The following is a 26,128-nucleotide window of genomic DNA, read 5'->3' on the forward strand; positions in this document are numbered from 1 at the left end:
TGTTTTTTCTCTTCTTCCAATTCTGTCTTTTAAAGCTTTTTGGTTTGATGATGTAGAAAGGAGAGGTAAACCTGCACTTTCTTCCCAGAACTTTCTTGCTCTTGCTCCCATCAAGCATCATCCAACAAAGAACTACATTGATAGGTTTAGATCCCAAAGAGTGATAGCATTTCAAGTCTTCAAAATAAATCCAACTTTCCAAGTCTTCAAGGTATAACCACATTCCTGTTGAGTTTCCAAGATATGTATCACATTGTGAGTTATCAAGCCAGAACCCACATTTCAAGTCTCCAAAATAAAGCCAACTTACAAAGTCTCTAAGTGATAACTCATTTCCTGATTTTTTCAAAATTTGTGAGTCTCCAAGGTAGGTCCCATATTTCGAACCATCTTGGCAGAACCCTTTTCCTGAGTCTCTGAGGTAGTTATTTAAACCATCGAGGCAGAACTCATTTACTGATTTTTTCAAAATTTGTGAGGTCTCCGAGGTAGGTTTCATATTTAAAACCTCCAAGGATAACTCATTTACTAATTTTTTTCAAAATTTCTGAGTCTCCAAGGTAGGCCCCATATTTAGAACCATCTTGGCAGAACGCTTTTCCTGAGTCTCCAAGGTAGTTATTTAAACCATCAAGGCAGAACTCATTTACTGATTTTTTTCAATGTTTGTGAGTCTCCAAGGTAAAACTTGTATTCTGGCTCATCGAGGTATAACTTGTTCAGTAGGTATTGACTTGATAACTCGCAATGAGTACTATTGCTGTAAAACTCTTTTTTTATTTTGCTGGTCTCCAAGGTATAACTCTTTGGTTGGGCCATCAAGGTCGAGCTCGTTCTGTGGGTCTTGGTCGCTCATAAGGTCTTCAACCAAGCCAACAATTTCGCCCCAAGTTGTAGCAAAAGCAGTATTTTCATTTCGTATTTCAGATACAATATCCTGTGAGAGAAAATAATAATCTATTTATTAAGTGATTTAATTATTAAATGAGTATGCTTCAATTAAACTTTGAAAATAGGAAAATAAAATCTTACCTCAACAGATAAGAGGTTTGAATCCAGTTCATCAACTTGAAGGTTTAGTTCCATACAAGTAGTAGATCTCCAAGGAACCCCAAAGTCATCCCACTCAAGGCCTAGCTCGTTTTGTGGGTCTTGGTTGCTTACAAGGTCTTCAACCAAGCCAACAATTTCGCCCCAAGTTGTGGCAAAATCGGTATTTTAAGACACAATTTCCTGTGAGAGAAAATAATAATGTATTAATTAAGTTATTTAATTTTTAAATGAGTCGATCCTTAAAAGTAACTGAAAATAGGAAAATAAAAATCTTACCTGAACAGATAAGAGGTTTGAATCCAGTTCATCAACTTGAAGGTTTAGTTCCATACAAATATTCGATTTGCAAGCAAGCTCATCCCACTCAAGCACAGTCCAGCACTCCATTGTCAGAATTTTTTTTTTAAATGGAGTCTGGGTTGAACCTTTTATAGAGAAAGACTGGTGGGGGTGGTTTCCTTTGTAAATTCCCTGGGCAAGCCCAGGCAAGCCTTCGTTGGGAAATTTTTCAAAACCATAACATTCTAGAATTTTCTAGTGATTTCTTTGTGAGTCATTGATGAACTGGAAATGATGTAAGAGTAGGCGGGGCTTAGTAAAAGTGGGCGGGGCTTTGAAAAAGTGGACGGGGCTTATGAAAATTGGGTGTGGCTTATGCAAAAAAATCTGAGCCTCAGGAGGTGGTCAGATGAGATCATTAAGAGAAGTATCTCATTTTATAATGGCACAAAAGGGGTATCTTGAAAAATATAAAGATTCAAATGTTTTATTTTAAAATATTTTAGATGGGGATTATTGTGCAAAGAAAATTAGACTATTGAAGGAATTTGAGAATGAACAAATGTTTATAGGTTCAATGAGTGAGCTGAACAATATGCATTGGTTATTTGAAAAAGAGTGTCCCGAGGCTTACATGTTTCAGATAATTCTTCAGAATCACCTTTCACAAATCACATTTCTACTTTGCTACTTGAACAAATCTTTATCTTATTGTATTGGTTATTTGAATAGAGTGCCCCGAGGTTAAAAGGGGAGACAAATGAATATACCTTGGGATAAAAGGGGGTTTACTTTTTAGGGAAAAAAAAACTGAATCGCTGAAAATCCCCCATTCACTTACATGGGGAAAAGTGAGCCAGAATCAGTATATTCACCCTACTAGTAACATTAATAATGTACATCTAACTTAAAATATATTTTGTTATTTTAGTTTATGATTAAATTTTCTTCAAATTCACGTATTTAAACATGGTATCCATTAATTAGGGTATGGGCAAAAAACTTCCGTACCACTTTTTTTGAAAACTAAATCATATGTTCCGTAATGTATCAGCACTGGACTATCGGTGTCTGTAATTGCAAAAACTAAACTTTCGGCTAGTTTTAACAACTGTTTTGAAAAGCAAATAACATGAGCTACATGCCTCAAAATTTTCAAGAATATATAGACTATAATCAGAGAGAACAATTAGTTTTAAAGAGAATGTCTTCTTCTGTCTTACGCCAGCTTCAGAAAAGTTTATTTTGGAATTGGGTTACTAAACGGCTAATAACACACAAAAGGCTACCACCAATGCAATGCCATCACATAGTTTCTGACTGTAGAGATGTATACATTGCCAAAAATTATGATGAGCGTTATTCCTCTCGGATGGTACCGGTGGCCAAAAATTTCTGGGTCTGGCTCATGGCCTAAACAGCGTGTGGACCCTCTTGATGAAAGGACCATCGACACTAATTACTTCCTGTACACTTTCCACAATGAGTGCGGCTTGGTGCCATTTTCGATGTGGTTTCCTGTCACGTAGGGTGATGTGGCTCAACCGCAAAGCTCATAAAAGATCACTTCTGGACCCAAATGTAAGTGCCAGAATAAGGGAGGGATTTTCTCTTGCTTCATCTTTCCCCCTTTTCCATTTTTGTGTCTGAGTGTGGAGACATCTCCAATAGGAATTTACATTTAAATTACCTCACGTCTTGATTTATTTCCATTACAACTGTTCATTACTTCTAAATCATAAATAATTAAATCATTACTTATAAATTTTATGGTGTCCGTGTACCTGTTTTGGGTTCGAGATAAACCCTCTTGTGCTGTGCATCCATCTGCTCCATCCTTGTAGCCGTTCTTTCCCATGCACGCACGCCATGATCTCTGAGAATCTCAGCTGTAAGCCTCCAAGGGAGAATCGTTTGGCCATCCATCCAGGTAGGGATAAATCCCTGGACACGACAATACATAGACTAAAGGGAAGGAAAAGCCTATGGTGCATGTATTATATACCCCCAAGTAGAGAATATATGGGGCTTCTAAGGCATCCATGCAAATGAATGGGGTAAAGGGGGAAAACTATGAATTAAACCCTGAAAACCCCTAAACAGGAGACTGATTCCTCCCCCTCCCATACAAATGCATAGGTTAACCTTTCTGACTCAAGGCTAATTCGGTTAAAACAGGAGAATGATTTTCCCCCTCTCACATACAACCTCATGTTGAATTGAGACTGTCTCAAGACCGAACCCCCCCCCCCCCAGCCCCCATATAAATGTATTGGGAAACCTTTCTGACTCGAGGTCAATCAGGACAAAACAGGAGAATGATTTTTTTCCCATAGAAGATCATGTAAAATTGTCTCAGGGTCCAAAAAACCCAATCCCCCCCACCCCCGCCCCCCACCCCCTCTGACTCTCGGCCCATCAGGTCAAAATAACAGAATGATCGCTGCCCCATTACTTACTGATTTCCTTTTATATTTTCACTCCACTCAAAGAGACGAGTATATTCACTTAATCAGAGAGACATAAAGAGAGACATCACCATTTTTTGATCACCATCGAGTGAGTATATTTATTTTATGTCTTCAAGCACCAAACGTTTGGTTTCGTAAAATGTTTTTGGAGCATTCGTGCAGCGAAAAATTTTCAAGCCCTGACACGTTTTCCAGAAATAATGAGCTGTTTCAAAAGCAGGAAACTGTTCCATTGTGTTGAAGCATGGGTTATTTTCTAAGATTATGTAATCCCACTACCAGGAAGTTGCTTTAAAAGTCGGCTCTTGATCGTAAACCTTGTCTGAAGGCTTTATAATTTTTCTCATCTTGTCCTATTGAGGAACGACTGAAACATGAACTATTTTACATCTGAAGAAGAAGAGAACCCATCACAATATTGGAAAGTTTGTGTGTGTGTGTGTGTGTGTGTGTGTGTGTGTGTGTGTGTGTGTGTGTGTGTGTGTGTGTGTGTGTGTGTGTGCTTTGTCAAGTACGGCTTCCTCTGAGAATGCCAGTGAAGCAACTGATTATTGTTTAAATCACTGTACGACCAATAATTATTATTTGTCTTCTCCGAACAGCTTATCTTCAACGTTTATCGCGTCTGTGGAGAATTAATTATTCGAATTACATGGCGAATGGATACAGATGAGCAATTTTATTCAGGAGATTTATTCCTTTCGGAATCAAATGAAAGATACCATTACCGACTGGGAAGCATTACTGGCATCTCCTATAATCTTAAAAGACCCAACTTCAAGGTGAGAAATACGTGCATGTCTCTCTCTCTCTCTCTCTCTCTCTCTCTCTCTCTCTCTCTCTCTCTCTCTCTCTCTCTCCCTCTCTCTCTCTCTCTCTCTCTCTCTCTCTCTCTCTCTCTCTCTCTCTCTCTCTCTCTCTCTCTCTCTCTCTCTACAGTATATATATATATATATATATATATATATATATATATATATATGTATATGTATATATATATATATATATATATATATATATATATATATATATATATATATATATATATATATATATATATATATATATATATATATATATATATATATATATATATATATATATATATATATATATATATATATATATATATATATATATATATATATATATATATATATATATATATATATATATATGTATATATATATTTTGAGAGATTGCATCTCTCCGAAGCTGAGAATAGCCATTTGTTAGCAGAATTACTTTTTAAAAATCAAAAGTAAAAGAAAGAGCCAAAGGCATTCATTCTAGAGCACTCTTAACAGCTGCAGTTCTTGGATGTGTTTAAAGCCAAAGCATGTAGTCTCTTTCTTTGTGACACGGCTGAGCAACTGGCTTTTATTACCCTTGTAAAAACCTTGAGCCAAGAGAAGCCCGATCCTAAATCAACCTTGAGCCAAGGAAGCTTGGTCATAAACAAGCCTCGAGCCGAAGGAAACTCGATCGTAAATCAGTGCCATTTGACACAGCACAACAGCTGCTTCCACTTTCCAAGGAGTGGAATAAGGAAAGGAAGGTAAAGGCTCTTAAATAGTAATCCGTCTTCCTGACTCCCTGGCCAGATAATGACCAAACCAGATGGCTTTTAGAGCCCAAAGGGAGGAAATCAGCACCTGGCTTTTACCCCTTGGAGGAAATTGATCTTTGGGAAACAAAGTCTCAATAGAAAGCAGTGATGGGAGCTGGGCCAATCTTGAAACCAGATGGTCCCACAAGGGGCAGGACAAATTGTATATAAGGCAAGCCAGAGTGCCAAGCTCGCAGAGTTAGATTGAGCTGGACTACTGTGGGTATTCTGTGTCTCTCTATATCTCTCCATGTATACATGTTTGGTGTGAATTAAAGCTCTTCTCTACCAAGACCATACGTGTGGACAGCACTCGATCTCAATCAGCGGTGCAACGTGGTCTCAACATATATATATATATATATATATATATATATATATATATATATATATATATATATATATATATGTTTGTCTATCAATGTGTTTGTATATATGTTTCTTTGTCCATTTGCCTATCCTTCTGTTTTGATATATCTCTCCTGAGTTTTGACACATTATTATATTTTATTTTTCAGTCTGAACACCTATCTGGTTGAACCAAGCTAATCGTCTGCAGGAATCTGACATGAAACTCAAGATATCTGCTTTAATGTCAAGACAAGGCGCAGACTGCCGGAAAAAGATAATCTATTTTTATAACTGTATGTTATATATTTTCAATGTTGATTAATTATAAATGCTTTCCTTGCAATTATCTGATTCTAATTTTAAGAAGAGAATAAAGGAGATGTAAAGCAGAGGTGGGGGGAGGAGAGGGGGGGTAGGTGCGCTCCCCCAATGACCCATCACTCCCAACCCCTCCCCTCCCCATGTGTGTGTGGGGAAGGGTGAGGGGTGGGGGGGTGGTGGGTCAAAAGTGGCCCATGCCACCTTTGAAAGAAGAATTATGGGGCGCACAGGGGGGATGAGGGGGTGGGGCTTGTGTGGGTGGTGTTTGTGTGAGTGGGGCTTGTGTAGGCGGGGTGTATGTGGATGAGGCTTCTGTGGAGGAGGTTTATGTGGGTGGGGTTTGTGTGGGCAGGGTTTGTGTTGTCGGGATTTATGTAGGTGGAGCTTCTGTGGGTGGGGTTTATGTGGGTAGGGTTTATGTGGATGAGGCTTCTGTGGATAGATGGATTGGTGGATGGGTGGATGGGTGGAGCTTGTGTGGGTGGGTGGAGCAATTTTTTTTAAAGGTAAATAAACATGTTGTGTGTGGGGAATTAATTAACTTATTAACCAATCAATAATTATGTGAATATGATGAATGTGGGTGGAGCTTGTGTGGTGTGGGGTTTGTGTGTGGAGCTTGTGTGAGGTTTGCGTGTGTGGGGTTTGTGTGGGTGGAGCTTGTGTGGTCGGAGTCAAAAGGGGCGGAGTCAAAAAAAATTCAATTTATCTTTGTCTTTTGTAATTCCTGTGAATAAAATGAACCTAAAATCTCTTCCCCTTCTAAATCATATACCTTATAAGTCCAAGGAACCATGTCTATTACATAAACAATTTTAAAAAGTTAATTTGTCCATCCCTTTGTATGACCCTTTTCAAAATGAGATTTCCACCGATATATTCTTACGATATCACCAACTTTGAACTTTGGTTTTCTGATATTAATCTCTTTTTCATATTCTAATTTTGTAAATGTTTCTGATGGTTTCGTATTCGTTGCCATGTGAATCATGTCATTATACTTATCTACAATATCCTGAATAAAAGATGACCATTGTTTAGAACCGAGTTGTGTGAATTTTTTATACAGTCTCTCTTTTAAAGTGGGATTAAAGCGCTCAATAACAACTGCTTTTCCTTCATTAAAAGTACTGTATAATGTAATGCTGTTATTTTATAGAAAATTCATAAATGTCTTATATGACTCTCTACCCTCATCAGTCCACAATTTTTGGGGTTTTCTCTTACTTTTATGAAATATCTGTTGAAAGGCTAACATAAGAGTATTACCTGTTTTGTTTTTTAAAGGGACAACCCACGCATATGTACTCCCTAAATCAATAAAGGTTATAGCATACTTGTACCCATTATCATTATTGAGTTCAATCAAATCAGTGGACCAGATATAATCAACTTCCTTGGAATAAACCTTCCTTCTATGAAACTTTGTGAATATAGGTTTATGTAATTCATCAGCTAATTGTTCTTCAGTCTTAATGACAACATTTGAGCCTATAAGTTTTTTGAATTTCCAAGCCCAAGTTTCAATTTAGGTACTGGTCATCTTCTTCACGATGAACCTATCAACTTTTTCTCTCAAGGTTGGATTTTGTATCAGAAACAAATTAAACTACATATCTCTATCGGCTTCATGCTTTTATTCCAAAGTTGTGGTATTCCCATCATCAATATCGTGCCTCATGCACACTTCATCAACCCTATTGATGGGTTTACTCCCTGGTTTAGGATTGTCTGCCTCATATAATATTTTATCCAAGTTTGTGCCTGGACCACAGAAAGAATACCCTGGTAGATGTAATTCCCCTGGTATTCCAGTAGTCGTAAATTTACTTCCTCATAAAAACTTTTGTATATCTCATCCACGTTTGTGTTTGGAGATAAATTGACTCATTTTTGATCCACACACCAAACATGTACCTTTTTGTATAACCCTGTTATTTTTACTTTTAAAATATGAGATTTTTTTCGAATTAATTTTCTTTTTACATTTGAGACAACAACTCATTTATTTATGAGAAAAATTCCTACAGAGTCAAAAACCTTTTTAGTTTCCAACATGCACATTTGAATCTCAATTTTAAAAACAAAGAATCCTTAGAAATGTCGTCACTCTCTCCTCCATTTATTTAAGAACGAAATGAAAAACTTTATTCAAAGTCAATCACACCAACATCATCTATCTTATCCCTGAAAACGATGTTAATAGTCTTGTCGAAAATATTTCTAATAGACTTGTCAATTCTTTGTTTTCCTCATCCGTGCGTTGAGAGTCATTTATTTTCTGTAATACCCCCAATCTTTTTTTGATCTCACAGGTTTCCATATTTTTTATATTTATTTATTCTCTCTCCTTCCTCTCATTCTCCTCCTTCTCTCTCTTCACTCTTTCCTCCTTCTCTCTCTTCTCTCTTTCCTCCTTCTCCCTCTTCTCTCGATTCTCCCTTTCCTCCTTCTCTCTCTTCTCCTCTCTTGTCTCAGTTTCTTCAACTCCTTCCTCGTCCCTTACTATAATTGAATCACTTACACCCCATAGAATATCACACATATATTCATAAGGATTTCTTGTTATTCCTGTATCCAAAATAATTTTTCTTACAACAGGAAACCAATAAAATTTCTTCTGAATTTCTAAAAGAGCCTTCCGTTTTCTTAACTTTATATTTTTTTCATTATTTAACATTTTTATTAAATTCAAAGTTGTCGGTTTATCAACATCAGTGTAAAACCAATTTTTTATTGAAAATACCTCATTCTTATGTTGTAGAACATCTTGTATATTATTTCCGAGTTTGTGGATTTGTGTTGCGCTATCTTCGACTTTGTTCTGCGCTCGAGTAACGTGATATTCGGCTTACATTATCTCAAAGACCATATGAGGTGCATGGCACAAAAAAGTAAATAAAATGGTTCTGAAACAGTGAAATCGTATTCCACTAACTGCATGAAAGTAAAATTACTACTGATACTCTGCATCAGTTCTTATCTCAAACACACCCACTCCAACATGTCTCGCAGAGCGCGGGTTATGCTAGTATTTCTTAAAATACAGAATACCCTTTTCTTGAAGGTATGCTTGGACACATAAATGATAATTTTCTTGAAGCCTTCTTGCTGTCATTTATGGTTTAGAAATATATGACAGAATAAAATTATTACACGAAACACTTCCCCATCTTCCCATAGTTAAATCATTTTGTATTTCCTTACTTATAACAAATAATCCTGTTTTTTCTGTTTTCGTGATATAAACTAGGGCAAAACCATTATTATATTTACACTTATTAAATTCTTTTATTTGTTGTTTACTAATCGTGATAACAAAAAGCTCATTCTCAGCACCAAGTGGATAATATTCTTCCTTCCAAGACTGATTTAATTGTTCCAGTTATTCTCGGTTAATTTTAAATGACCAATTATACCCTAAATCATTCATATCATACCCCCATTGTTCTATTCTCATGCAAAAGATACGCCCTTCTTAAAAAAAAAAATTAATTGGAACTGTGAATTCTGTATGACCTGGAGATAAAATCAACACTTCTGTATCTTTGGAATACACAGCTGTTTTATTTTAGGATATATATTGTGATAAATCACTTAATCTCACCAAGTCATTCGCATCAGTCGGGCTGGGATAATTTATAAATTTATAAGCATTTTTCATATTAATATTTTTTGTGATATTATATTTCTGTCTTTCAGCCTGTGGCTTTGTGTAATAATTTGATAAATCATTATCCAGTTCTTGGGATACACCAAATATGGAACCATCTTTCCCAACATGAGTCATTAATATTAGATTAAAAATAGTCATTAAAAAATATTTTTGTTGAGTTGAAATAACACAGAGAGACATAATTGACCACAACACTTGGAATTTAATTATTGGACATGAGATGTTTGAAAAACACCATTCTGTAAGAATTTTATGACTTCAACGGGTGGTGGAAGACAAAATCTATCAATATAATATTTGTCTTGATGATTAAAAATACAAACCCAATGAGAACCGTTCCCATTATTATCTTCTAAGTACATAATAATATTCTTTGTATGTTTAGACATGTTTGTTAATTCATCTCTCATACAAATAACCACATTATGAATTTTTAATTTCTAACAATATTTGAATAGTTGTAAATTTGATGTTGTATTCTTTCCAAATTCTTCAAACCACTCATCAATGCTCATTTATTTATTAGAAAGATATAATCCATTACCTCTTTTCGTAAATTTTACACCTGCTTGTGCGATAGAAGAGCCAGTGCGATAGAAGATAAGTGAGCCAGTATCGTTCAAGATTTTCACCTCTTCTCTTGTGAGCAAAACATCAATTCTTACTGCTCCTTTTCTCTGAATTGTATTAACGTTAATCATACAGGGCTTTTGATTTTGAACATATTATGATAGTTTATGAAGATTGATTTGATTAACATATACCCCAGTTGGTTCTTTACCCCTCATTTATATAACAAATAATTATATGAGACTAATCATAACACCATTATCTGTATTAATCTGTAATTCTGTTTCTTCCAAAAGCAAACAATACGTATCAACTTCTTCACTCTCTCCTCTTTCAATGTATAGGGAAGTCTCCACTCGATTAGACTTTATAATTTCTTTTTGAGCACTCAGGTCAAACGCACAGATTGTATACAAACTTTTAAATGCTGTCATATCCAAAATGGGTTCTTTATTTCCATTACTTTCACACAGCTTTTGGTAAGACTTGCATGCTTCAGCATAATCATTTTTCCCCCAATTCATTTCCAATCTATCTCATGGATAAAATGTTCCATCTGGAGAAACAGAAAGTTGTTTCACCTTCGCATTATCAGTCAATGCATTATTCTTATCAGTAGCATTATCACCATCTGATTTAAAAAAAAATGATCCACAGATATCATGGCTTTCCTTCCAGAACACCTAAATTCCACGTGAAAGTGGTTTGGTTTAGTTTAAAGTGCTGACATCTTCTTTTAAGGTATGATACATTGAGTGGTTTCTTTGAGTTAAGTCTTCTATTCAACATCTCTTCTGTTTTAAGGTTAGGAGAAAATTCACTAATATACCAACTCATTTCATCAATTACAAATTTATTCTGATCAGCAAAAGCATTACCAACACCAAAAAGTAATCTATTTTCATTATCATTCCTTTGTAGTTGAAATCTAATTTTAAGACCATACATAACTTTATCATGATCACAAAATCAAAATATACCTTTAAGTGGAACTGCCACAGTAAAACTATTACCTGCTTTTGTTTCATCATTATACATTCCTTTTCTTTGTCTATATCCAGGGTCTGTTTTTGTTTCTGTTGATATATCAGGAATAAAACCTTTGACAGCCCTCTTTCCCATTCTATCACTGAATGAATATAGTGTAAATTTCATCATTTCAGATACAGCAGAGACATAATCAACCACTTCAACTTCTTGTGTTCCAATTTACAAACAAAAACTATCATACATTTTCCAGAAGAAGTCATTTACGAGTGTAGCGTTTGTGTTATTCCCAGCCTTAGTGAATGCAAATTTACACAACAAGAAACTTTTGGATAGATTCAAATAAGTTTGTTGATGATTTATTTCAATTTTTTTGTACCATTTCCATTCCAGTCTGTTCCAGTTATTGCATTTACCTTGAAGTAATCTTCTTTTTTAGTGGAGTTTGAGATGACAATGGTATCATCCAAATCATAGATACTATCATTTGCTTCCATACTTGTATTTATTTGGGAAAAAAGATATTAAAACTTTTGGAACCCTGACCCAAGTATTTGTATTATTTTCTGTCGTTCTTGTGGCAACAACTAAGTTTTGCCTTTCTTAATTTCTTTTATTGCCTGTAATTTATAAGATTCCTTTTGGGCATCTTTTATACTCTTTATAGCACCCAATATATTTTCTACAGCAGAAGCAGTTGAACCAATTAGGTCTTTATGTTTAAGAATAGTTGAACCTATAGCCATTGGAGTATCAATAATCCCATCTCCTCGAAATTGATGTCCAACACCCCTTTGTCTCTTAGGTTTATAGTATCCTCCACCAAGATACATACCTTCAACCTTGTAGTATGGGGAAAGGAACATCCCATCCAATGGAATTATTTTATGTATTCCCAACTCGTGTTTCCTCACCATCACCATCGTATTTATTAATTGGAAAACTTCACGTAGGTGAATTCTGATGGATAAAACTTCTCCATCAAAAGAAATCATACGATAATCTTGGTCGGTTTTCCGAAAATTTACTCTGCATCTGGTTTTTCCTGACACAGGGAGATAAACCAGATTTTTGGGTTCCATATTGAATTTATAACTAATATGGTTGAGTATGCGCTGAATGAAAATATTGTATGTGTTCTTATTCCATCATGATAAGCACCATCAATCAAATCATAGTGAATTAATACCGAATTTACTCCTGAGGTTATTTGAATGACATCATCACTGTAAAACGTGCAATTAGTTTCAATTTTTTTTGAGCAGAAACCCAATAACTCTCTAAATGAATTACCAATTGTGAAATCAACCTTGTAGTTATTTTTTACTTTAATCGTTGATTTTGAAGTATGTTTTTGAATGTCTATAACAATATTTTTTGGTTCATCACCCTGTTCTTTCATAAGACGAGCAATTTCGGAAGATATTTGAGAAATCTCATATGCTCTGGGTGAGACTGTTATCATTTTGTATCCACTTCCGGGATTATAACTAATCATTTTTCTCGGTTATATTAAATTAGGTATTATAAGTTTCCATGGACAATACAGACGCCTCATATTCTTTTGTTGGGTCAAGTTGTAGTGGGTATGGGAATGAAGATGTGTGGTCGCTTGTTGTGAAATTAAAACTCAGGATTGTGCTTCTCATCTTATTTAATATGAGATAAAATGTCTTTATATTGAGATTTATTAATTATTTTCATGTTCATCAACTGGTCTAAAATTAGTAGAGTAAATTTGTGGTTTGACCCCCAAAAAATTGATACAAAAGGTTTTTCAATGGTTTTGGGTAGGTTTTGACCTCCAAAATAACATACTAAAAATCTACTCAAATCCACCTAACGGAAAGGGCCTATTTTCAAGATGGCGTCCAAAATGGCCGCCATTGGCTTAAATTGCCATAGAATGTGCAATAGCTGGCCTACATTTGTGTTTTTTCTCTCAATTTCTATGTTTTGGAGGTCAACAAATCCAATGAAACCATTTTCAAAGCTGATTAGTGATGGGAAAAACGTTAAATCCAAGATGGCGTCCAAAATAGCCCCCAAAATGGCTGCCATGGGCATAAAATTGCTACTAAATTGTCAATAAATACAGTGTATGTGTGATATATGTGTCGATTTCTATGTGTTGGCGGTCAACAAATCCACTGATATCATTTTCAAAGTTGATCAGTGATGGAAAAGCCTTAAATTCAAGATGGCGTCCAAAATGGCCCCTCAAAATGGCAGCCATGGGCATAAATTTGCTACTAAATTGTCAATAAATGCTGTTCTTGTGTGATGTATGTGTCGATTTCAATGTTTTGGAGGTCAACAAATCACCTGATATCATTTTCAGAGTTGACTAGTGATGGTAAGGCCTTAAATCCAAGATGGCATCCAAAATGCCCACCCCGCCAAAATGGCTACCATGGGCATGTACTTGTTTTAAAACAGGCAATAAATGGACTACATTTGTCGTGTTTGTGTTTATTCCTATGTTTTGGAGGTCATGCCCAATGCTTCAAATAGTGTCTACCTGAAAAGTTGTCCCGTGTGTAGTGATCAGAATTAATTGACCATCTTGTGCATAACATAGATAAAAATATGCTTTGGTAATTTAGAAAGTAATAAATTAATCGGCTCTCACAATGATCACCATTTCCTCTAGAACGTACTTTCAATTGAAATGCCTTTAAGTTAGGGTAAATCGAAAACATCAACGAAAGTTCGTTCATTGAAGTAGCATTTACCATAGATAAACTATGCTTCCTCTTCGTCCTCCGAAACTGTCTTGTTGAAAGGATTTTCGCAGGTAACAAGTTGACAGGGTCCGCAGACGCTGTGGCATGGCAGACCGTATCCCCTACAGGTACAGCGACTTGTTCTACAGCCAGTTGTGCAGTTGCATCGGATCATCTTCAACAACTTTTCTGGAGCAGCGTCCTTGTCTGACATGACTGGAACTAGTTTATTGTCCTCCAGTTTCCAACCCCAGTCTGTTGCCTTCAAGTTTCCATTCCTCCCCATCCAGACCATAATCTGATAGTATACTCTCAGAGAGTGAAACCTTGTTGAAGACACTGTTGGTGGCAGACGTTCTGGGGTGACAAACGACTTAGCTGAAGCCAGTTTCTTCACAAAGACATTATATCGCAATTTGGCGAGGGAATCACAGGGATGTCCTCCAAATAATACTTTCATGGCATTGTTGGGGTTTTCCACGACCATGTCTCTTGTTTGGTTGGGGACAAGGAAGGTGTTTGCACAAGTCTTGATTGCTGAATCCCCCTTTGCCAGTTTCTGGAATGCTGACTTTTTTCCAATTCAAAATACTCGAGATGTCGAGTCACACCCAGTGAAGGCATGAAGGAAGAGAAGATGTGGGCATAGCTCTTCACCCAATGATACTTTCAGCTGGTTGATATTGTGCACCTTCCAGTTCCTGGATGAATTGTCAGAACGAAAATACAGTTCTTTGCTGTCGACGCTAGCGTAATGCAATAATAGCACCAACAGATCTGTATCTTCTCCAATCAGGGTAGTTGATTGTTGGTATGACGATGTCACTGCTGCTTTTACTATGTCTACATCGGCATCCGCTGGTGCATGAATTACGTTCAAGCCAATTTTCTTCATTTCCTCACTGATGAGGTTGATGAGCTGTTACTTGTTGGAGCTCATGGACAGGAACTCATCCTTTTTGCCAGAGAATTCTGTTCCAGGTGTGAAGCTGACTGCGGGATGAACAATATGGCCACGGCGCTTGTGTATATTGTCCTTAATAGATGGTCCATCATCATAACCATCAAAAACAACTGTTGTTTTTCCATAGTGACGAATAGTGGTCAGCATACAACTTGGCTATCACATTGAAACTGTCCTCAGCTGTCCATGACAAACGATGCAGCAAGGAGCCACCATCAAGAACATAGTGCTCCAAAAGATAGAAATCGGCACATACATCACACATGTTCGGCATTTGTTGACAATTTAATAGCAATTTTATGCCCATGGCCGCCATTTTGGGGGCCATTTTGGACGCCATCTTGGATTTAAGGCTTTCCCATCACTGATCAACTTTGAAAATGATTTCAATAGATTTGTTGACATCCGAAACATAGAAATTGACACAAAAATCACAAATATAGGCCAACTAGTGCCCATTCTATGGCAATTTAAGCCCACGGCGGCCATTTTGGACGCCATCTTGAAAATAGGCCCTTTACGGTAGGTGGATTTGAGTAGATTTTTAGTATGTTATTTTGGAGGTCAAACCCTACCCAAAACCGTTAAAAAACGTTTTTTATCACTTTTTTTGGGGTAAAGCTATTTTTTGTTGTAGATTTACCCAACTAAATGGCTGATGCTTCATGAAAACAATTGTTATTTCCAGCCTTCTTATTACCTAACAACAATAACAGTCTATTAACTAATTGCGATGGGTCATTTGGAAGAAAACTAATACTTGAACCAAGGATACTTAAAGCCTGAATAATGTTTTTTCCTACTTTTACCAGAAATACTAACCGTATAATTTAGAGTGTTCAGCATATCAATATATACTCTATGATCATTATTTTTCATATCTAATGGTTTATCAAAATACTTTGATTCATCCCTCACAGTTAAACCTTGTCTTCCATCTTTTGTGAGAAGAAACATTAATCTGGGGTTAATTTTACAGGGGGATGAGCAGAACTCAAGAACCTTAATTCATCATTAAATATCAATACCTTTTCTTGAACAAGATTAAATATTGATGGTTGTTCTGTTGGAATGAGTCGTGCTATGGTTTTTGAATCTGCTAAATATTAATTGTTTTGAAGAGCATTCACAATAAAATCAGGGGGTTGATTATTCTCTTCCAGTTGTTGAAATAATCCTTCATCCTCATATTCTAATTCTCCTATATACTCTAATTCTCCATCTGTCATTTGACTGAAATCTTTTAATATTTGAAGTTTTTTAGGAGTATATTCTATTGTGGGAACTATGGAAACATCTATAATTTTTTCTTGGGAAGTTTTTAAAAGTGGTTTAAAAAATTTCTCTTGTTTTCTTTCAAATGCTTCTTCACCCGTTAGTTTCTGTCTGCGTTTCTTCTTTTTGTCTTCCTATTGTTTTACAACTTTTGAAACCATCTCTTGATGTTCCTAAAATCTTCTTACTCTTTCTTTCACATCCATTTATTAATTGGAAAATATCATTTAATGAATAGTAAAGATCAACAGGGAAATTTTCCTTTTCTTCATCATCCAAGTAGATGTGTTCAAATAAATCCTTTTCTTTAAATATTTCATCAAATTCTTTATTAACATTAATACGAGTTGTAATTTCTTCTTCACTAATACATGCATCTCTGCTTTTCATACGTTTGCGTTGAGTTTCTTCATCAACATCAAAACCGAATGATAAAATCTTAACCCCTCTCAGATGTTTAATAATTTGTCTAATTCCTATTGGATTAGTTAATAATATCCCAAGACACCAGATTTTAGTTTCTTTAACTCACTATTACAATGTGCATATTTTTTGTATCAAGAGAAACCTCCTCAAATATTTGACCTTCATTCCTCAATCGCATATGTTCCTCGACTGAAATATAGTGATAATCTTCACCTTTTACTTCTCCAGGTGTTATTGAAGGTGTTTTTTTTTAGTATATTTACAATATTCTCATTTGTACTATACAAGAACCTTGATTTATGAAAAAAATTCCAGAAGCAGATTTACCCACAAGATTTATAATAATAGTTGTCATTTCTATTTGTAATTGTGTATAAAACAAAAAATGTATCCCTTCATATCTCATCTTGTTTCACAACAATATATTTATATTTTTTATTCGTGTGGTTCATGTAATCCCCAAATTCCTTTTTACTATATAATCTAGAACAATTATCTCTCCAAAATTGTTTATTTCTATTGAATTTAACTTGAATAAAATCAAAGGATTAACATTGTTTCTGATGGAATGACGAGGAAGTTGAAAGCATGATTGACTAAGATAAATACAATTACAAGAAGAATGTCTCCCTCTTGTGTAGTAGCTGTCCATTACCATTTGGTTTCTCTCATTAACACAATCATCAAAGACAAAGAGGTTCTTTTTTTATTTATCCAAATCTTGGGGAGACGGTATATCATCCGTATTATCATGAAGAATACAAGTTATCTGTTTTGATTTCTTTTTATATCTCTGCATCACAAAATAGTTGTATTATATCTTAAATGTTGTAATCATTTAGTTTGTTTTGAAGTTTAAATAAACCTATTATATCTTCTTTTTGAAGACCAGAATTAAAACCTTGTGAGAGTAGTTGAAACTCAGGTTGAAAACTCGACTTTGTGATAATTATTGAATTATTATAATCTAAAAAGTTGGGAGACAGGAGCATCTTTAAAAGTAAGCAGGTTTTTCCACATCCGCTTCAACCAACTATGAGACATCTTAATGAATTTGTAAGATTTTTATGATTGTTATATTTTATTTAATTCTCCCAAAAGGGTAAAAAAATCATTCATTTACATATTTGGAAAACAGGTTATTTAATTCAGTATTGGCTTTTTTAGAAACTATATTTTAACCAAAGTTCGGGTTAAATTTCAAGATAATCCATTATTTTATTTTGGCAATATCTTGTGTTGATATTTCCCTGAAAATGACAATCGTGAATAATATATAACAACAATCCTTTGAACATTTCTCTAATACGTTCACTTTCTTCCTGTGTAAGGAAAGGTGTGTTATCACCCTCATACTTTACGTTCAATTCTCTAATCATTCTTGTGAAGTAATTCATTTTTGGTGTAAATCTGAAAGAATTATTTTGCTTTTTATATTTTTCATGATCATTAATTAGAAGATAATAACAGAATATACATTGTTTGTAGGCTTTTGACTCTGCTTAATCCCACTCTACCCCATGCAGGACAATTCCCAAATTTGTCATATGGAGAATCAGGGAATTCAAGGGGCTCAAAATCAAGTGAATTATTCATATTTATAAAGTAAAACTTTACTTAAACTGAAGTTCATCTTTGGTACTTTCACAATCATCTATAAAACAACTTTCATAACTGTTGTTTGAACACAAACACTCAGTTTCATAACTGTCGTTTGAATACAAATTCTCAGTATCATAATCACTCTCATAATCTTCAGTTGAATAATGACTCATATTTAATTAGTAGAAAAAAACATTACCATCGATATCTATATACATTTTTTCATTATCAGATTCAACTACTCCATTTTTTTTATATTAAAGGCAATTTTAAAATGATCCTTAACTACTATCGAACGAAATGCCATTTCACCTGATATATTAACATCCTTTATTTCATCAGGATTTATATCTTTATGGTTCTTGAAAAAAATACAAATTTCTCCTTGCATATTACAGATGGTCTTATCTTTCCTTTCTAAAACTTCATCCATAAGGTTTTTATTTTTTTATACTTTTTCTTGTTTCATTACTTTTTCTAGTTTTGAATATATTACCAGAAGGAGAGGAGAAACTTTTGTTAGAGATACTTTAATTGATGTTCTTCCAGATAGACTAAAAGCCCTTCAACTGAAGGAAATTGAAGAACTCATATTATTCACCATAATTGTTTTATCCAATAGTTGTTCTATTTATCTTTGTTCAATTTTACATCCTTGACATATTTCTCAGTATCTTTTACAAATGAAGAGATTGATTGAAACTTGTCTTTTGTTTCTTGATACATTGTATTTATTAAGTGAAAAAAGTTGGAGGATAAAATGGTTTTAAGGACAGATTCACCTAAATTAAACGAAATTTTTCTCAAGATCATTTGATTTAAAGCAAAGTTTTACTTTATAAATATGGTGAATACAATGTACTGCGATATTTGTAATCATGAATATAAATATTATAAAAAACACTTCCAAACCAACAAACACGCATTCACTCTATTCAGACAAATATCTCCACTTGACGAAGAAACAAAACATTGTGATCGATGTGAGAATGATCTTCTTAATTTTTTTTATAATAAACACCTTCAATCACGCAAACACAAGAACAATGCAGAAAGGGAAGCTAAATTCTGCATTGAAAACACTGATGGGGCATTTAAAGGACATATAAAAATAAGATTGTTTCATTTTCAAGACCCTGAACTATCTTCACTCATGGAAGCTGTTGATATGGTTAACAAAGTATCGAAACTATAATTAAAAACACATTAAGTGAAATGATAATTTTAAAGTTTTATTTGGGAGTGAAATTGAAAATGGTAAGACAAGACGATGAAACTATTCCCTATATGAGGACAAACCCTCACTTTATCTCATCATTTCAAAATTTTGCAAGATGTGATGTTTACGAAGATCTCCAGAGACAAGAACAAAATGTTGATAACACTGTAGTAGGTTGTGGATTTACTATTACAAAAATAATATTTTTAGATATTCACATCTTAAAATCAGATCCTCTTCAATCTTCTTCTTATATTGATTTTCCAAAAGAGATAAAACTTAAGAAAGCGGTTGTTAATATTCAAAACAAAGATAATAAATGTTTTCTATGGTCTGTTCTTTCTCACTTACATCCTCCACAATGGAATGCTGAAAGGGTTGAACATCATAAGAAATACAAGAATACATGAAATGTTAAAGATATAAAATTTCCAATGTCATTGAGAGATATTCCTAAATTTGAGAAAATGAAGAATTGGATTCGCTATATATGCTACATATCCCTTATTTTCGGGTTTTCCCTGTGTGTGTGTGTGTGTGTGTGTGTGTGTGTGTGTGTGTGTGTGTGTGTGTGTGTGTGTGTGTGTCTGCAAAGCTAGGCTCCACAGCACAAACCAGCAAACCGATTATTTTTCAAATGGTAGTCCTTCAAAAATTGGGCGTCATTTTTTTATGAGGAGTGCCAGTTGGCAAAATACGCAATAGGAAAAATCTTGCCAGGCAGAGGAAGAATTTGTGTGAACCAATACGTCTTGGTAATGAATCTTCGTCGGTGGATCAGTCAGAATAAAAAGCATCGTATCCAGCGCTTCGATCCTTGCAAATCCCTCGTCACCTACTGGCTTGTCTATCTGTAAATGTATATGGATTAACAGATACAAACAAAGTTCAGAAATTAAAAATTTCAAACAACTATAAAAATGATTAAACACACATTGACCTTCTCCACTTTACTTCAAAGGAAAAACCACATTAGGCTTTCATCAAAAATTTCTCAAGATTAACCAAATCACAACTATATAAGAGAAAATGTAAAACGTATCCTTGTAAGAGATGTCTCAACTCCTTCCACACAAAAGAACGATTAAATCAACATTCGAAATATTGTAGTATTCATAAATCAACCATAGTCAATTTACCAAAAGCAGGTTCAAACATATCATTCAAAGATTTTCACAAATCTATAAAACATCCGTTTGTGATATTTGCTGATTTTGAAAGTATCCTTAAAAAGATAGATACTGTTTCTCCAAATCCAAATAAATCATACACAAATAAATATCAAAACATACTCCTTGTGGTTCCTGTTATTATATCAAATCAGCTGTTGCTGATGAATACAACAGGTTTGAACTTTATTGAGGAGAAGATGCCTCCGAGGAGTTTGAAAGACGATTGGAAAAAGAATGTATAAGACTAAGAGAAATAATGGTGAAAACCTATAAACCAATGTCATTAACAAAGGCAGAGAAAAAGGAATTTAGAAAGAACAGTATCTGTCATATTTGTGAGGAGAAAATTGAGGGAGAGGCCAAGGTTCGGGATCACTGTCATCTTACTGGTAAATATAGAGGTCCAGCTCATTCCTGTTCTAATCTTAATTACAAGCCTCCAAATTTTATTCCTGTCTTTCTTCACAACAACGCTCACTATGACACACATCTATTTATAGAGGAACTTTCAAAGACATCTGGAGATATTTCTGCCATTCCGAACGCAGATCAAAAATGCATCTCATTCACAAAAACAATTCATACATCGCCCAAAACCCATATCAGATTTCTTTACAAATACAAGTTTATGTCAAGTCCATTATCTAACTTACTATCAAATATTAAAAACTTCCCGAGTCATATTAAATCATATTTCTCAAATCAAGAAGAGATTGATCTCTTATCACAAAAGGGAATATATCTGTATGACTCTCTGGATTCATTTGAGAAGTTTAAAGAAACACAACTTTTTTCAAGGCAAAGTTTCTATGGAAAGTTAAATGAAAGTCATATTTCCGATAGAGATTATAGACAAGCTAAAAAGGTTTGGGAGAAGTTTAATAGAAAGAATCTTGGAGAATATCATTATTTGTATCTTAAAACTGATGTATTGTTATTGGTTGGTGTGTTTGAAACTTTAAGAACAGTCTGTCATAATAAAAATTATTTTGGATTAGACCCGTTCACTTGTACACTAGGCTTGTCTTGGAGTTCTATGTTAAAAATGACAAAACAAAATTTGCAATTAATCAGTGATATAGATATGCTTTTAATGATAGAGAAGGCTAAAAGTGGAGGAATATCTCAAATATGTTCCAAGAGATATGCGAAAGCAAATAACAAATATCTTCCTGATTATAATAAGAATGAGAACAACTCTTACCGGATGTATTATGATGCTAACAATTTGTATGTGTGGGCTCTGTTTCAATCTTTCCCTTATGGAGAACTTAAATGTGTTAAAGAAAAACATTATGAAAAAATTTTTACTTGATATTGTAGTCTCCTCTCAAAAAGAGTTGGATGAAGCTGAAGTTGGATATTATTTTGAGGTTGATTTAAAATATCCAGAAGAAATTCAGAACAAACATAAAGACCTACCTTATGCCCCTGATAAAGAAAGTCCAAGAAAAGAACGGTTAAGTGATTACCAACAGTCATTTAATATATAAGGTACATCTCCAGAAAAACTACTTACAACATTAAATGATAAAGAAAGTTATGTTTTACATCAAAGGAACTTGAGACAATATTTATCTGCTGGGTTGAGAGTGAGAAAAATTCATCGAATTTTGAAATTGAAACAAAGTCATTGGTTAAAGAAATATTGTTACGGTTGTGGAAATTCGCATTACACCATAAAGGGCCCTCAGGTGAGATATTTCCATAGGTACATGTGTCGTTAGCCCAAACCCGTTGATTAGAGGGAATTTATGTGATCAATCCAGGCTGCGACGCTTTGAGATAGCCATTTTTCTGTTCTATCTTTTATTTCAAACAAACAGCATCTCAACAACCACGCCATCACCACCACAGCGCCAACCACACTACAACGACGCCACCTTCAAGACCTAAGCTACCACATCATCGCTTCTACAACCATTCGCAAACACCACCACCTTCGCCTTTACCTTCACAACTTCATCCCACATCAACGCTTCTAAGGCCATTCCCAAGTGAAAGGGAGACCGTGTGTGTGAGAGAGCGGTATGTGAGGGAGATGACGGTGGGCATGTGCGAACATTCAGCCGCGTCTCCCGGGGTGAGTGTGATGGAATGGAGAGTGAGCGTCGTAACACACAGGGGTATGTGCGTGTAACGGAGACGACGGCGACAGAGAGACAAGGGCCGAGTAGCGGCCGTATTTGCTTCGGGGACCGCGCCAGGTTTACACGGCAGCGAGCGCGAGGTCCGTGCTGTGCAACGCACGTGGCCGCCACGTGCTCTGCTGCGGGAGTGAAACCCGGTCCGGAAACGCCAGCGGTGGATGTTGCCGATCCCGCGACGGACAAAGTTTAGGCAGGATTTGGACCGGATGGGTTCTCCACGTGGGCGAGTGTGTGAAGCTCCAAAGGGGCAGAGCACATTTGTTCATGTGGGGAACTCCTTGAGACGTGGGGCTTGTGTTTTTTTATGCGCCGCGTGACGTCATGGCTGCGTGTATGGTTGGAATCCGGCAGGAGGGTGAATCCCTGCCGGATGGTACCGTCCAAGTGGGACGAGGGACGCGAACAGCTGCCATGACGTCACGCCAAAGGTGCATGGCTGCGAATTGCCGCACTGGTGCGCAGGTTGTGAGTTGCCGCGCTGGTGCTGCACATATTTTTTGTAAAAAAAAAAGAAAAAAAAAAGGAAAGCCTCGCTTTCGGGTGAACAGGATTTCAACAGGTGAACAGAACAGGTGTAAGACCCCCCTGCCTGGGCACAGGATGGCACTAGTTAGGGGGGAGGGTTAGCTTAGTTAGACTGGCTTCATGGGGCAGGGGTAAGTCTTCATGGGGCCCTTGGAATGGATTAGTTAGAGGGATGTTAGTTGAGCTTGAGGTTGGGGAAATTATTTATGGGAATTATTTTGAGGACAGTGAATGTGTAGAGGGGACGTAGCTTAGCTACGTAGGTTAAATGGAACGTGCTGTATTTTAAGGGATGACGTGGGAGCACGACTAAGATAGGGGATGCAGATAGCAGGATGGCAGAGATCCAGCGGTGAGTTGTGAAGTGTGAAGTGGAAATATGTGCTTGGTGAGTGAGTGAGGCCAGCGGGTCTGTGTGAATGGAGCGATTGTGGAATGTATGGTGCGATGTGTGATTGGGGGGAGGAGTGACTCCCACCCAAGGGACCCCGGGGTCAGTGTAGAGTGAGTTAGTGGGTTAGCGAAATTGAAAAATGGAGGTCGTTTTGCTGTTGGTGTGAATGTAGGCTCGATACCCATTTGGAGGGGTGCAGGAGCCCTGTTGACGGGCTGGTAGCGTGGCTGCGAAAGGTGCGTATCGCTGAGTGGGTACCCCGGGCACCAGGCAAGTCGGCCGCGGTAGGCCAAGGGCCCATGAGGGGCCAGGATAGCGTAGTGGGCACGGGTGCGCCCGCATGATGCGGGGGCCCGGGGCACCATTAGCCGCGTGGGCATTGCATTGGGCACGGGCACCCAGGGAAGGGGCCCGGGGCGCCAGCCTGCTACGTGAGCGTTTCAGGGGAGTGACCATTGAGGGCACTCCCCAGTGTTTAGGGAGCTGGTAGGCTCGGAGGCAGTGTAGTGCCCGGGGGTGCCATAGTTAGAGAATCGGCAGAGGGTAGTTCCTGCCAAGGGAGCCACGCGTCCCAGCCATGAGACCGTGTGAGGGCACGGAAAGAAAATTCGAGGGCAAGGACCGAAATTGGGAGGACATCAACACTGGCAACCGGAATCTTGGTTGATAGAACCGATAGCTTAAGCGAGAGGCGCTTGTTGAAAGCCCCGGGGTATTTCAAAAGTTAAATGGATAGGGTAGATTAGGAAGTGTACCCCTCCGCACCATCCATCCCTTCACTCTTGTAGTGGGCCACTGGACCCACTTTGGGTAAAGATCGCTGAAGTCTTGGGAGGCCATCCTGAGGCTTGAGTTGGGCCTCGACACAGGACACGAGCCCTCCCTCATTCCCTCCGGGAAGGAAACGTAGGGGTTGTGTGTGTATGCTAGGAGACGATAGGTTAGCCAAACAAGGATGATAAAGGGGGTTAGGGGACGAATTATAGTGGGGAAGTAAGGATAAAAAATAAAAACAACAAAAAAATTAGTTGGGGCTAATTTGGGTTTTTGCAAATTAAGGGAGTGGGTATGGACAGTGACAGGCAAAGGCGATAGGTGGGAGGGAAGCAAGTAGGTAGGTCCGAGCCCGCCTTCTGAGTGGCCAGAACCTATGCACTCCCTCCACCAACCTGCACTGCACGGCGAGAGGCCGGCCAACTTCGACTGCTGGCTGTTGTTATGCTGCAAGGCCTGTGCCGGCCAGTTAATCTGCCGGCTGTGTTTGCTACAGCAGCCTTGTCATGCCATGCCTTGCCTTCCTGCCTTTGCCATGCCATGCCTACTGCCCTCGTCCATTTTGCCCCCTTCTGTTTTGATTTGCCACCCCCTCCCTGTTCATTGCCATGTGCGCCAGGATCCTCACGCAAATTTGCAGGGACTGCCCTGATGGCAGCCGCAACACGGGACTGCACCAGCAGCCTGTGCACCATTGTTTGTTTGCAACCATCCATCCACCATTCTTGGTTTGTGTCGGCTTGAGTCCGCACCGTTCACTGTGCCGCAGGGACTGCCCTGTAGGCAGCCGCACAAGGAGACTGCGTTTGTGCAGCCCATGCACCGTTGTGGTTCACGGTGTTCATTTTAAAAGGGGGAGGCCTTGGACTGCGTGTGAGCAGCCGGGCACGTTCCCTGTCACCTGCATTGCTTAAGCCAGAGACTGCATGCGAGTAGCCTAGCTCCCTGCTAACTGCTTTTCTCTTTGCAGATTCCATAGATCCTGGGCCATGGTTTAGTGTAAAATTTGTAAGTTAAGGTTACGATGTACTTTAAATATGAGTGCGCCGCCGGCATGTCTGTCTAGCACCGGCAATTTTATTTAAGTCTTCTGAGTGAGTGGGTCTGTTTAGTTAGTGACTCAGCCCGTATGTTATTTATTTTGGGACACGAATACCATGAATGTCGCACTCAGGGATCCGAAGATATCTCCATAGGTACATGTGTAGTGAGCCCAAACCCGTTGTATAGAGGGAATTTATGTGATCCATCTGGGCTGCGACACTTTGAGTTAGCCATTTTTCTGTTCTAACTTTTATATCAAACAAACAGCATCTCAACAACCACGCCATCCCCACCACAGCGCCAACCACACGACAACGACGCCACCTCCACCACCTACGCTACCACATCATCGCTTCTACAACCATTCGCAAAGAACACACCTTCGCCTTTACCTTCACAACTTCATCCCACATCATCGCTTCTACGGACATTCCCAAACACCACCAGTCAACACCAAACGTCGTGTTCCCGGAACCGTTCGGCCAGGGAGGCCAAACGCATCGATCCGTGGATCAGGAATGCTTCACGCCCATTTCTCCT

General features: G+C 37.2%; 1 protein-coding gene across 10 annotated transcripts in view; it reads left to right on the forward strand.

Annotated features, from left to right (window-relative positions):
* Nucleotides 1-26,128, forward strand: part of LOC147035687 (equilibrative nucleoside transporter 1-like) — a 223,139-nt gene that overhangs the window by 22,477 nt on the left and 174,534 nt on the right. The window contains exon 2 of one of the 10 annotated variants that reach the window (XM_085846682.1): nt 22,528-22,729. The exons of the other annotated variants lie outside the window; for them this stretch is intronic. The gene's annotated coding sequence lies outside the window, so the exon portion shown is untranslated. The remainder of the gene's footprint in view (nt 1-22,527; nt 22,730-26,128) is intronic. 10 annotated transcript variants of the gene reach the window in all.

The sequence above is a fragment of the Eptatretus burgeri genome, chromosome 1 (assembly GCF_056783735.1).
Source record: "Eptatretus burgeri isolate ZD-2024b chromosome 1, Ebu_testis_v1, whole genome shotgun sequence".
NCBI lineage: Eukaryota > Metazoa > Chordata > Myxini > Myxiniformes > Myxinidae > Eptatretus > Eptatretus burgeri.